This window comes from Pseudophryne corroboree, chromosome 5 (assembly GCF_028390025.1).
Source record: "Pseudophryne corroboree isolate aPseCor3 chromosome 5, aPseCor3.hap2, whole genome shotgun sequence".
NCBI classification, from domain to species: domain Eukaryota; kingdom Metazoa; phylum Chordata; class Amphibia; order Anura; family Myobatrachidae; genus Pseudophryne; species Pseudophryne corroboree.
The window spans coordinates 691,527,864-691,540,484 of NC_086448.1; the positions used below are offsets into that span (position 1 = coordinate 691,527,864).

Sequence of the window (12,621 nt, forward strand, 5' to 3'; positions counted from 1 at the left end):
CTGGGTACTCCGCAAGGACCATGGGGAATAGACGGGCTCCGCAGGAGACTGGGCACTCTAAAAGAAAGATTAGGTACTATCTGGTGTGCACTGGCTCCTCCCTCTATGCCCCTCCTCCAGACCTCAGTTAGAATCTGTGCCCGGCTCGAGCTGGTTGCACACTAGGGGCTCTCCTGAGCTTCTAGTAAAGAAAGTATTTGTTAGGTTTTTTTATTTTCAGTGAGATCTGCTGGCAACAGACTCACTGCTACGAGGGACTTAGGGGAGAGAAGCGAACCTACCTGCTTGCAGCTAGCTTGGGCTTCTAGGCTACTGGACACCATTAGCTCCAGAGGGATCGAACACAGGCCCAGCCTCGGTCGTCCGGTCCCAGAGCCGCGCCGCCGTCCCCCTTGCAGAGCCAGAAGAACGTCCTGGAAATCGGCGGCTGAAGACTCCGGTCTTCATTAAGGTAGCGCACAGCACTGCAGCTGTGCGCCATTGCTCCCTATGCACACCACATACTCCAGTCACTGATGGGTGCAGGGCGCTGGGGGAGGCGCCCTGGGCTGCAATTAGAGTACCTTAAATTGGCAAAAAGCACATAATATAGTCTAATAAACTATATATGTGCAAAAATCCCCTGCCATAATATTAATAAAAGAGCGGGATAAGCCCGCCGAGAAGGGGGCGGGGCTATCTCCCTCAGCACACTGGCGCCATTTCCTCTTCACAGCTCCGCTGGAAGACAGCTCCCCAGGCTCTCCCCTGCAGTTTCCAGGCTCAAAGGGTAAAAAAGAGAGGGGGGGCACTAAATTTAGGCGCAACACTGTATTGTATAGCTGCTATAGGGAAAATCACTTTCTGTAATAGTGTAAATCCCTGTTTATATAGCGCTGTGGTGTGTGCTGGCATACTCTCTCTCTGTCTCCCCAAAGGACTTGGTGGGGTCCTGTCCTCAGTCAGAGCATTCCCTGTGTGTGTGCGGTGTGTCGGTACGGCTGTGTCGACATGTTGGATGAGGAGGCTTATGTGGAGGCGGAGCAGGTGCCGATAAATGTGATGTCACCCCCTGCGGGGTCGACACCAGAGTGGATGGATATGTGGAAGGTATTAACCGACAGTGTCAACTCCTTACATAAAAGGCTGGATGACGTAACAGCCGTGGGACAGCCGGCTTCTCAGCCCGTGCCTGCCCAGGCGTCTCAAAGACCATCAGGGGCTCACAAACGCCCGCTACCTCAGATGGCAGACACAGATGTCGACACGGAGTCTGACTCCAGTGTCGACGAGGATGAGACATATACACAATCCACAAGGGGCATCCGTTGCATGATTACGGCAATGAAAAATGTGTTACACATTTCTGACATTAACCCAGGTACCACTAAAAAGGGTATTATGTTTGGGGAGAAAAAGCAGCCAGTGTTTTTTCCCCCATCATATGAGTTGAATGAAGTGTGTGAAGAAGCGTGGGGTTCCCCCGATAAGAAACTGGTCATTTCTAAAAAATTACTGATGGCGTACCCTTTCCCGCCAGAGGATAGGTCACGTTGGGAGATATCTCCTAAGGTGGATAAGGCGCTCACACGCTTGTCAAAAAAGGTGGCACTGCCGTCTCAGGATACGGCCGCCTTGAAGGAGCCTGCTGATAGAAAGCAGGAGGCTATCCTGAAGTCTGTATATACACACTCAGGTACTATACAGAGACCTGCAATTGCTTCAGCATGGATGTGTAGTGCTGCTGCAGCGTGGTCTGATACCCTGTCAGATAATATTGATACCCTCGACAGGGATACTATTTTGCTAACCATAGAGCATATTAAAGACGTCGTCTTATATATGAGGGATGCACAGAGGGATATTTGACGGCTGGCATCTAGAATTAATGCAATGTCCATTTCTGCCAGGAGGGTATTATGGAACCGGCAGTGGACAGGTGATGCCGATTCTAAAAGGCACATGGAGGTTTTGCCTTATAAGGGTGAGGAATTGTTTGGGGATGGTCTCTCGGACCTCGTATCCACAGCAACAGCTGGGAAATCGACATTTTTACCTCAGGCTCCCTCACAACCTAAAAAGCACCGTACTATCAGGTACAGTCCTTTCGGCCTCAGAAAGGCAAGCGGATCAAAGGTGCTTCCTTTCTGCCCAGAGGCAGGGGGAGAAGGAAAAAGCTGCACCAGACAGCCAGTTCCCAGGAACGACAATCCTCCCCTGCTTCTACTGAGTCCACCACATGACGCTGGGGCTCCACAGACGGAGCCAGGTGCGGTGGGGGCGCGTCTCCGGAACTTCAGCGACCAGTGGGTTCGCTCACAGGTGGATTTCTGGGTTCTACAAGTGGTATCGCAGGGATACAAGCTGGAATTCGAGGCATCTCCCCCTCGCCGTTACCTCAAATCAGCCTTGCCAACTACTCCCCAGGACAGGGAGGTAGTACTGGCGGCAATTCACAAGCTGTACCTCCAGCAGGTGATAATAAAAGTTCCCCTCCTTCAACAGGGACGGGGTTACTATTCCACAATGTTGTGGTACAGAAACCAGACGGTTCGGTGAGACCCATTCTAAATTTGAAATCCTTGAACACTTATATAAAGGAAGTTCGAGTTCAAAATGGAATCGCTCAGGGCGGTTATTGCAAGCCTGGAAGAGGGGGATTACATGGTATCACTGGACATCATGGATGCTTACCTGCATGTCCCCATTTACCCACCTCACCAGGAGTACCTCAAGGTTGTGGTACAGAACTGCCATTACCAATTCCAGACGTTGCCGTTTGGTCTGTCCACGGCACCGAGGGTGTGTTCCAAGGTAATGGCCGAAATGATATTCCTTCGAAAGAAGGGAGTTATAATTAACCCGTACTTGGACGATCTCCTTATAAACGAGGTCCAAGGAGCAGTCGTTGATCGGAGTAGCACTATCTCAGGAAGTGCTACAACAGCACGGCTGGATTCTGAATATCCCAAAGTCGCAGCTGGTTCCTACGACGCGTCTGCTGATATTGGGCATGTTTCTGGACACAGAACAGAAGAAGGTGTTTCTCCCGGAGGAGAAGGCCAAGGAGTTGTCATCTCGAGTCAGAGACCTCCTAAAACCAAAACAGGTGTCGGTGCATCATTGCACGCGAGTCCTGGAAAAGGTGGTAGCTTTTTACGAAGCAATTCCCTTCGGCAGGTTCCATGCAAGGAACTTTCAGTGGGACCTGTTAGACAAGTGAGGATCGCATCTTCAGATGCATCAGCTGATCACCCTGTCCCCGGGGCCAGGGTGTCTTTGCTGTGGTGGCTGCAGAGTGCTCATCTTCTCGAGGGCCGCAGATTCGGCATTAAGGACTGGGTCCTGGGGACCGCGGATTCAAGCCTCCGAGGTTGGGGAGCAGTCACTCAGGGAAGAAATTTCCAAGGACAATGGTCGAGTCAGGAGACTTCCCTACACATAAATATTCTGGACCTAAGGGCCATTTACAATGCCCTAAGGCAAGCAGAACCCCTGCTTCAAAACCAAACGGTGCTGATTCAGTCAGACAACACCACGGCTGTCGCCCATGTAAACCGACAAGGCGGCACAAGGAGCAGGATGGCGTTGGCAGAAGCCACAAGGATTCTCCGATGGGCGGAGTATCACGTGCTAACACTGTCAGCAGTGTTCATTCCGGGTGTGGAAAACTAGGAAGCAGACTTCCTCAGCAGGCACGACCTCCACCCGGGAGAGTGGGGACTTCATCCAGAAGTCTTCACGCGGATTGTGAACCGTTGGGAACAGCCACAGGTGGACATGATGGCGTCCCGCCTCAACAAAAAGCTAAAAAAGTATTGCGCCAGGTCAAGAGACCCTCAGGCAATAGCTGTGGATGCACTAGTGACACCGTGGGTGTACCAGTAGGTTTATGTGTTCCCTCCTCTTCCTCTCATACCCAAGGTACTGAGGATAGTAAGTAAGAGAGGAGTAAGAACTATACTCGTAGTTCCGGATTGGCCAAGAAGAACTTGGTACCCAGAACTACAAGAAATTATCTCGGAGGACCCATGGCCTCTGTGTCTTAGACGGACCTGTTACTGCAGGGGCCCTGTCTGTTCCAAGACTTACCGCGGCTGCGTTTGAAGGCTTGGCGGTTGAACGTAGGACCCTAACGGAAAAGGGCGTTCCAGATGAAGTGATTCCTACGCTGTTAAAGGCTAGGAAAGACGTTGCCTGAAGTTCAGACGTTGTTAAGGGAGTGCTGCATATTCAGCCCCTTTTGTGCCTCCAGTGGCACCTTGGGATCTCGACGTACTGTTGGGTTTCCTAAAATCACATTGTTTTGAGCCACTTCAGAACGTGGAGTTGAAGTATCTCACGTGGAAAGTGGTCATATATATTTGGCCTTGGCTTCGGCTAGGCGTGTGTCAGAATTGGCGGCTTTGTCATGTGAAAGCCCTTATCTGATCTTCCATAGGGACAGGGCAGAATTGAGGATTCGTCCCAATTTCTCCCTAAGGTGGTATCAGCGTTTCATTTGAACCAACCTATTGTGCTGCCTGCGGCTACTCGGGACTTGGAGGCCTCCAAGTTGCTGGATGTAGTCCGGGCCCTGAAAATGTTTGTTTCCAGGACGGCTAGAGTCAAAAATACTGACTCGCTGTTATCCTGCATGCACCCAACAAGCTGGGTGCTCCTGCTTCTAAGCAGACTATTGCTCGCTGGATCTGTGGCGCGATTCAACTTTCACATTCTGCGGCTGGACTGCCGCATCCTAAATCAGTAAAAGCCCATTCCACGAGGAAGGGGGCTCTTCTTGGGCGCCTGCCCAAGGGGTCTCGGCATTACAACTTTGCCGAGCTGCTACCTGGTCGGGGTCAAACACGTTTGCAAAATTCTACAAGTTTGATACCCTGGCTGAGGAGGACCTTGAGTTTGCTCATGCGGTGCTGCAGAGTCATCCGCACTCTCCCGCCCGTTTGGGAGCTTTGGTATAATCCCCATGGTCCTTACGGAGTACCCAGCATCCACTAGGACGTCAGAGAAAATAAGAATTTACTCACCGGTAATTCTATTTCTCGTAGTCCGTAGTGGATGCTGGGAGCCCGTCCCAAGTGCGGACTCTCTGCAATACGTGTATATAGTTATTGCTTAACTAAAGGGTTTTGTTATGAGCCATCTGTTAATGAGGCTCATTTGTTGTTCATACTGTTAACTGGGTATAGTTATCACAAGTTGTACGGTGTGATTGGTGTGGCTGGTATGAGTCTTACCCGGGATTCCAAATCCTTTCCTTGTAGTGTCAGCTCTTCCGGGCACAGTTTCCCTAACTGAGGTCTGGAGGAGGGGCATAGAGGGAGGAGCCAGTGCACACCAGATAGTACCTAATCTTTCTTTTAGAGTGCCCAGTCTCCTGCGGAGCCCGTCTATTCCCCATGGTCCTTACGGAGTACCCAGCATCCACTACGGACTACAAGAAATAGAATTACCGGTGAGTAAATTCTTATTTTTTCCACATTTTGTTATGTTACAGCCTTATTCCAAAATGGAAGATATTATTTTTTCCCCTGAAAATTCTACACACAATACCCTATAATGATAATACCTACTGGTAATTCCTTTTCTCATAGTCTGTAGTGGATACTGGGGATCTGTATTTTAGTACCATGGGGCATAGATCGGGTCCACTGGGGCCTGGCACTTTAAAAACCTTTAGTGTGTGTATGTGTGCGCTGCCTCCTCCCCTCTATGCCCCTCCTACCACACTCAGTCTAGGAAACTGTGCCAGAGGACATGCACATACCACGAGAGAAGAAAACAGGTACAACAGCGGTGAGGCACTAAGCCAACACACAACCATAACCGAAAGGAAGGCCATAACCAGAACAGAGGATAGCAACACCAACCTAACCAGGATAGCACAGCTATCCCAACAACATAATGGGACCGCAACGGCTGGCCAACCAAACACTTACTCAGGTAAGCAGGAATCAAAGCACTGAGGTGGGTGCCCAGTATCCACTACGGACTACGAGAAAAGGAATTACCGGTAGGTATTAAATTCCTATTTTCTCTTACGTCCTAGTGGATACTGGAGATCTGTACTTTAGTACCATGGGGAAATCCCAAAGCTCCCAAACAGGTGGGAAAGAGCCGAGACCCCTGTAAAACCGCCAGACCAAACTGATAGGGCATCCTTGGCCAAGATGTCGAACCGATACAATTTCACAAAAGTGTTCGAACTAGACCAAGTAGCAGCTCGGCACAACTGTAAGGCCGAAACACATCGGGCAGCCGCCCAGGAAGAGCCCACAGACTTCGTTGAGTGAGCCTGAATAGACGTCGGCAGAGGCAGAGCCGCCGAAGTATAGGCCTGTTGAATGGTCAACCTGAGCCAACGAACAATTGATTGCTTAGAAGTCAGACAACCAATCTTGGCGGCATCATAAAGGACAAACAGCGAGTCAGATTTCAGACGACGAGCAGTCCGTTTAACATAACTCTTCAGAGCCCTCACCACGTCCAAGGACTCTGGACCAAAGGAGACGTCAGCGAACACCGGAACCACAATGGGTTGATTGACATGAAAAGCTGACACAACTTTTGGCAAAAACTGAGGTCGGGTCCTGAGTTCCACCCTGTCTTCATGATCAAATAAGGACTTTTACAAGATAAGGCCCCCAATTCAGAGACACGTCTGGCAGACACCAACGCTAATAACACACAATCTTCCAGGTGAGAAATTTCAGCTCCACCCTATGCAAGGGTTCAAACCAGTCTGATTGAAGAAAGGACAGAACCACATTGAGATCCCACGGAGCAGTGGGAGGTACGAAGGGCAGTTGCATATGAAGAACTCCCTTTAGGAAAGTTTATACTTCCGGCAATATGGCAAGTTGTTTCTGGAAGAAAACAGAGAGCGCCAAAATCTGGACTTTGATGGAGCCCAAGCGTAGGCCCACATCTACTCCCGCTTGCAGGAAAAGTAGAAAACTACCAATTCTAAATTCCACAGGAGAAACCTTTCTACTTTCACACCAGGACACATACTTTTTCCAGATACGATGATAATGTTTTGTCGTAACCACCTTCCTGGCCTGGACCATAGTGGAAATAACCCAGGAGAGAAGACCTTTTCTGGCTAGAATCTCCCTCTCAACTTCCAAGCCGTCAAACGTAGCCGCTGTAAGTCTGGAACGGACCTTGTTGAAGAAGATCCTTTTGGAGCGGCAGAGGCCAGGGATCCTCCAGAGCCATGGATAGGAGGTCCGAGTACCACGCGTGATTAGGCCAATCTGGGGCAATTAGAATTGCCTGAACGCCTTTCCCTTCATAGTCTTTTTAGAACCTTTGGGATTAGCGGTAGAGGAGGGAACAGGTACACAAACTGGTACACCAGCGGTGTCGTCAGCGCGTCCACTGCTACAGCCTGCGGATCCCTCGTTCTGGAACAGTAACGGCATAGCTTCTTGTTGAGACAAGAAGCTACCAGATCTATCTGCGGACAGCCCCACCGGTGAATTATCGGTTGAAACACCTGGGGATGTAGGCCCAGTCCCCTGGATGGAGGTTGTGTCTGCTGAGGAAGTCCGCTTTTCAGTTGTCCACTCCTGGAATGAATATGGCTGATATGGCCCTTGTGTTGGCCTCCGCCCTGACGAGTATTCGAGACACTTCTTGCATCGCCGCTCTGCTTCTTGTTACCCCTTGTCGGTTTATGTACGCCACCACTGTGACGTTGTCCAATTGAACCTGGATCGCCTGATCCTTCATGAGATGGGAAGCTTGCAGAAGAGCATTGTAAATTGCCCTGAGTTCCAGGATGTTTATTGGCAGAGCAGATTCCTGACTCAACCACATCCCCTGGAACTGGGCCCCTTGGGTCACAACCCACCAACCCCGGAGGCTGGCATACGTCGTTAGTAGAATCCACGAGTGGATATTGAAATTCTTGCCTTCTACCAGGTGAGGAACTTGAAGCCACCACAATAGAGAAATCCAGGCTTTCGGAGATAGGGTCACTTCCTGATGAATGTGAAGGTGAGCCCCCGACCACTTGTCCAGCAGATCCAGCTGAATGGCCGGGCATGAAATCTGCCGTATTGGATTGCCTCGTAAGCAGTCACCATTTTGCCTAGCAATCGGATGCAAAGATGTATGGATACATTGCAAGGACGGAGCACTGAGCAGACCATAACCTGGATAGCCAAGGCCTTGTCCATTGGAAGAAACATCTTTTGAGACACTGTATCTAGTATTATTCCCAGGAACTGAAGACGTTGGGTCGGTTCCAGGTGAGATTTCTGAAAATATAGGATCCACCCATGATCCGTAAGTAGGCGAGTCGTCAGATCGATACTGTGCAGTAGACGCTCCCTGGACACAGCCTTTATCAAGAGATCGTTCAAGTAGGGGATTATGTAGACTCCCATCATGCGCAGTTGCAGCATCATCTCTGCCATGACCTTGGCGAAGACCCTCAGATATGTGGACAGGCCAAAGGGCAAAGAATGAAACCGGAAATGGTCATCCAATATGGCGAACATGAGGTAAGCTTGATGAGGGGGCCACATGGGAATGTGTAGGTAAGCATCCTTGACATCCAGCGATATTAGGAACTCCCCCTCCTCCACAGACTGGACACCACTGCCCATAGGGACTCCATCTTGAATTTGAACACCCTCAGATAAGGGTTTAGAGAATTCAGGTTAAAGATGGGTCGCACCGAACCGTCTGGTTTTGGAACAACAAAAAGACTGGAGTAATAACCCCTGTTCCGTAACGGAGGAGGTACTGGAACCACCACCCCTGTCCGTAAAAGTTTCTGAATAGCCTCTTGCAAGGTAACTTTTGCTGCGGGTAAAACTGGTAAGCCCGATTTGAAAAATCTGTGAGGAAGTGCTTGAAATTTCATCCAGTATCCCTGGGAAATGAGGTCCCTCACCCAAGTATCCCGGCAGGACTTCGCCCACACGTGGGCGAAGTGATGAAGGCAAGCACACACCTGAAAGTCGCCTTGCTGCTGGGGCCAACCGTCACATAGAAGGCTTAGCGGCAGGGGATCCGGTGGTCTGGTCCAGGGAGGCAGCAGTTGCGGGTTTACAGGCCTTACCACGAGATCCTCTGGGATGGTGGAGACCCCTCGGCCCCTGCCTCTGAACCTTGCAACCCGAAAGGACTGCAAGGAGGGTCCTGTGTTAGAACTTTTAGCAGGTGGCGCAGCCGACAGCAGATAGGTAGATTTACCCACCGTTGCCTGGGAGATCCATTTATTTAATTCGTCGCCAAACAAGGCATCATCTGTAAAGGGAAGATTTTCTACACCCTTTTTGGAATCGGCGTCTGCTGACGTAACCACAGAGCTCTGCGAGCCGAAACAACCATAGCAGTAGTGCAGCCATTTATCTGACAAAATTCTTTTATAGCCTCCCTCATAAAATTTGCAGCATCCTGTATGTGTTGCAGCAGAGTAATGACCTCCTCCCGGGGCAGAGTCCTTAGCATCAGTAACAGTATCAGACCACTTGACTACCGCCCTGGAAATCCACCCACAAACAATTGTGGGGCGCTGTGCTACGCCTGCTGCCGTATATATTGCCTTGAGAGTGGTCTCAATTGTACGGTCAGCCGGCTCTTTTAGGGATATAGCCCCTGGCACCGGCAGTACCAATTTCTTAGACAATTTCTGGATACAGACGAATCGACTGACGGGGGGGTTCCCATACCTTCCTGTCCTCAGCTGGAAGGGGAAAAGTAGCTAAAAACCTCGGAGGAATTTTACATTTTTTAATCAGGATTTAACCATGCCTCCCTTGCTAGTGAGTTTAATTCTTTAGACACAGGGAAAATTACTGAGGTCTTTGGTCTAATATGAAAGTACAACTTCTCATCTGGTTCTGCCTCCTGATCCGGTATGTGAAGAACCTCTCTTACAGCAAAAATTAGGGCCTCCACCCCAGGGGACAGAGAACTGTCCTCATCCATATCATCATCATCATCATCATCATCATCATCCACATCAGGCTGATCAGACTCAGAATCAGACTGGAGCACCTGTGGCAGTGAGCGTTTATGTGAAACCAACAGAGGGGGCCGAGAAGCCTTTCTGGTATCTGCTGGTTTTGCCATACAAGCAATAGACTGTTTTAACACCTGTCTCTCCTTTGCTGCAGCCAATTCTGAATTTACATTCTGTATCATGCTTTTAAAACTATCTAGCCAGTCAGGTGCCTGTGAACTGTGTCCCTGAGGAGATAAAGAGCACTGTTCACACATGAGAGACCGTGCTGAAAAAGGGGTAGAGTTACAAGCAGCACACATAACCATGTCAACAGACATCTTTACACAACTGTAATACAGCGCAGCTCACTGAAAATCACCTCCACACAGACCCTAGAGAGCCCCTGGAGTGACACTGAGAAACGGAGACCAGAACACAGCAGCGCAGTGTGAGATTTATGTGCATAACCTGATAGAAGTGCAGCGGCGCTATCGCTGTTGTGCTCCTCCCCGCCCCTGCTATGACCCCCTGGTACCAGTACAGAGTCTGTAACAGCGTGGGTCCCTGGAGGAGCAGCGTGCATGCAGCCTTGATGATCCGCAGCAGCAGGAAATGGCGCCTTCCCGCCTCTGGTCCTGCTCCAGGAAGCTCCGCCCCTTGCAATGGAATGTGGTCCCTTCTGTTTTATACTGGCCATGTTAACAACATATATACATATAACAGTACACACAAGCCCTAATGGACAGTGAGCACTGCTGGGCTTAAGCCCTGAGCCAGTCTAGTCCGCGGTGGACACCGCAGCTCGTGACCGCCGCGTGACATGCAGCCAATACCGCACCGGGGACCCGCTAGCCGGGACCCCGGTGTTAACACTCACCGCACCTATCGACCTTCGGCATCTGTTACAGGGTGGCGGCTAGCTGCTGGCGTGGGCACACACATTAACGGTGTGTGAACAGCACCTCAGGAGCTCAGTGTCCTGTCAGCTGGGAATACGAACCATTAACCCTCAGGAAGTTGATTCGGTCCCCCCTCCCACAAAGCAGGTAGACTGGTTGCCAACCAGTACTACCTGAAAATAATAAAATAAAATAAAAAATAAAGGAAACCTTCTGGAGCTCCAGAGAAATACAACCGGCTCCTTGGGCACATTTTTCTAAACGGAGTCTGGTAGGAGGGGCATAGAGGGGAGGAGCCAGCATACACATACTAAAGGTTTTTAAAGTGCCAGGCTCCAGTGGACCAGATCTATACCCCATGGTACTAAAGTACAGAACCCCAGTATTCACTAGGACGTAAGAGAAAAGTATTTTTGAGATTTTTTTTAAATTTATTAAAAATAAAAACTAAGAAATCACATGTACATAAGTATTCACAGCCTTTGCTCAATACTTTGTTGATGCACCTTTGGCAGCAATTACAGCCTCAAGTCATTTTGAATTTGATGCCACAAGCTTGGCACACCTATCTTTGGGCAGTTTCACCCATTCCTCTTTGCAGCACCTCTCAAGCTCAATCAGGTTGGATGGGAAGCGTTGGTGCACAGCCATTTTCAGATTTGCCCAGAGAAGTTCAATCGGATTCAAGTCTGGGCTCTGGCTGGGCCACTCAAGGACACTCACAGAGTGGTTCTGAAGCTACTCCTTTGATATCTTGGCTGTGTGCTTAGGGTCGTTGTCCTGCTGAAAGATGAACAGTCGCCCTAGTCTGAGGTCAAGAGCGCTCTGGAGCAGGTTTTCATCCAGGATGTCTCTGTACATTGCTGCATTCATCTTTCCAACTATCCTGACTAATCTCCCGGGTCCTGCCGCTGAAAAACATCCCCACAGCATGATGCTGCCACCACCATGCTTTACTGTAGGAATGGTATTGGCCTGGTGATGAGCGGTGCCTGATTTCCTCCAAACATGGCGCCTGTCATTCTCGCCTAAGAGTTCAATCTTTGTCTCATCAGGCCAGAGAATTGTGTTTCTTATGGTCTGAGAGTCATTCAGGTGCATTTTGGCAAACTCCAGGCAGTTTTCCATGTGATTTTTACTAAGGAGTGGCTTCCGTCTGATCACTCTACCATACAGGCCTGATTGGTGGATTGCTGCAGAGATGGTTGTCTTTCTGGAAGGTTCTCCTCTCTCCACAGAGGAATGCCGTAGCTCTGACAGAGTGACCATCGGGTTCTTGGTCCCCTCCCTGACTAGGGCCCTTCTCCCCCGATCGCTCAGTTTAGACATCTGGCCAGCTCTAGGAAAAGTCTTGGTGGTTCCAAACTTGTTCCAGTACAGATGATGGAGGCCACTGTGCTCACTGGGACCTTCAAAGCAGCAGATATTTTTCTGTACCTTTCCACAGATTTGTGCCTCGAGACAATCCTGTCTCGGAGGTCTACAGAAAATTTATTTGACTTCATGCTTGGTTTGTGCTCAGACATGCACTGTCAAGTGTGGGACCTTGTATAGACAGGTGTGCTTTTCCAAATCATGTCCAATCAACTGAATTTACCACAGGTGGACTCCAATTAAGCTGTAGGAACATCTCAAGGATGATCAGTGGAAACAGGATGCACCTGAGCTCAATTTTGAGCTTCATTGCAAAGGCTGTGAATACTTATGTACATGTGATTTCTTCATTTTTTTTATTTTTAATAAATTTGCAAAAATCTCAAAAAGCATTTTTCACGTTGT

The 12,621-nt window shown here is 49.6% G+C and overlaps 1 protein-coding gene across 9 annotated transcripts in view; it reads right to left on the minus strand.

Moving 5' to 3' along the window:
• Positions 1 to 12,621, minus strand: part of PDE7A (phosphodiesterase 7A) — a 593,823-nt gene that overhangs the window by 60,078 nt on the left and 521,124 nt on the right. The window lies entirely within an intron of this gene.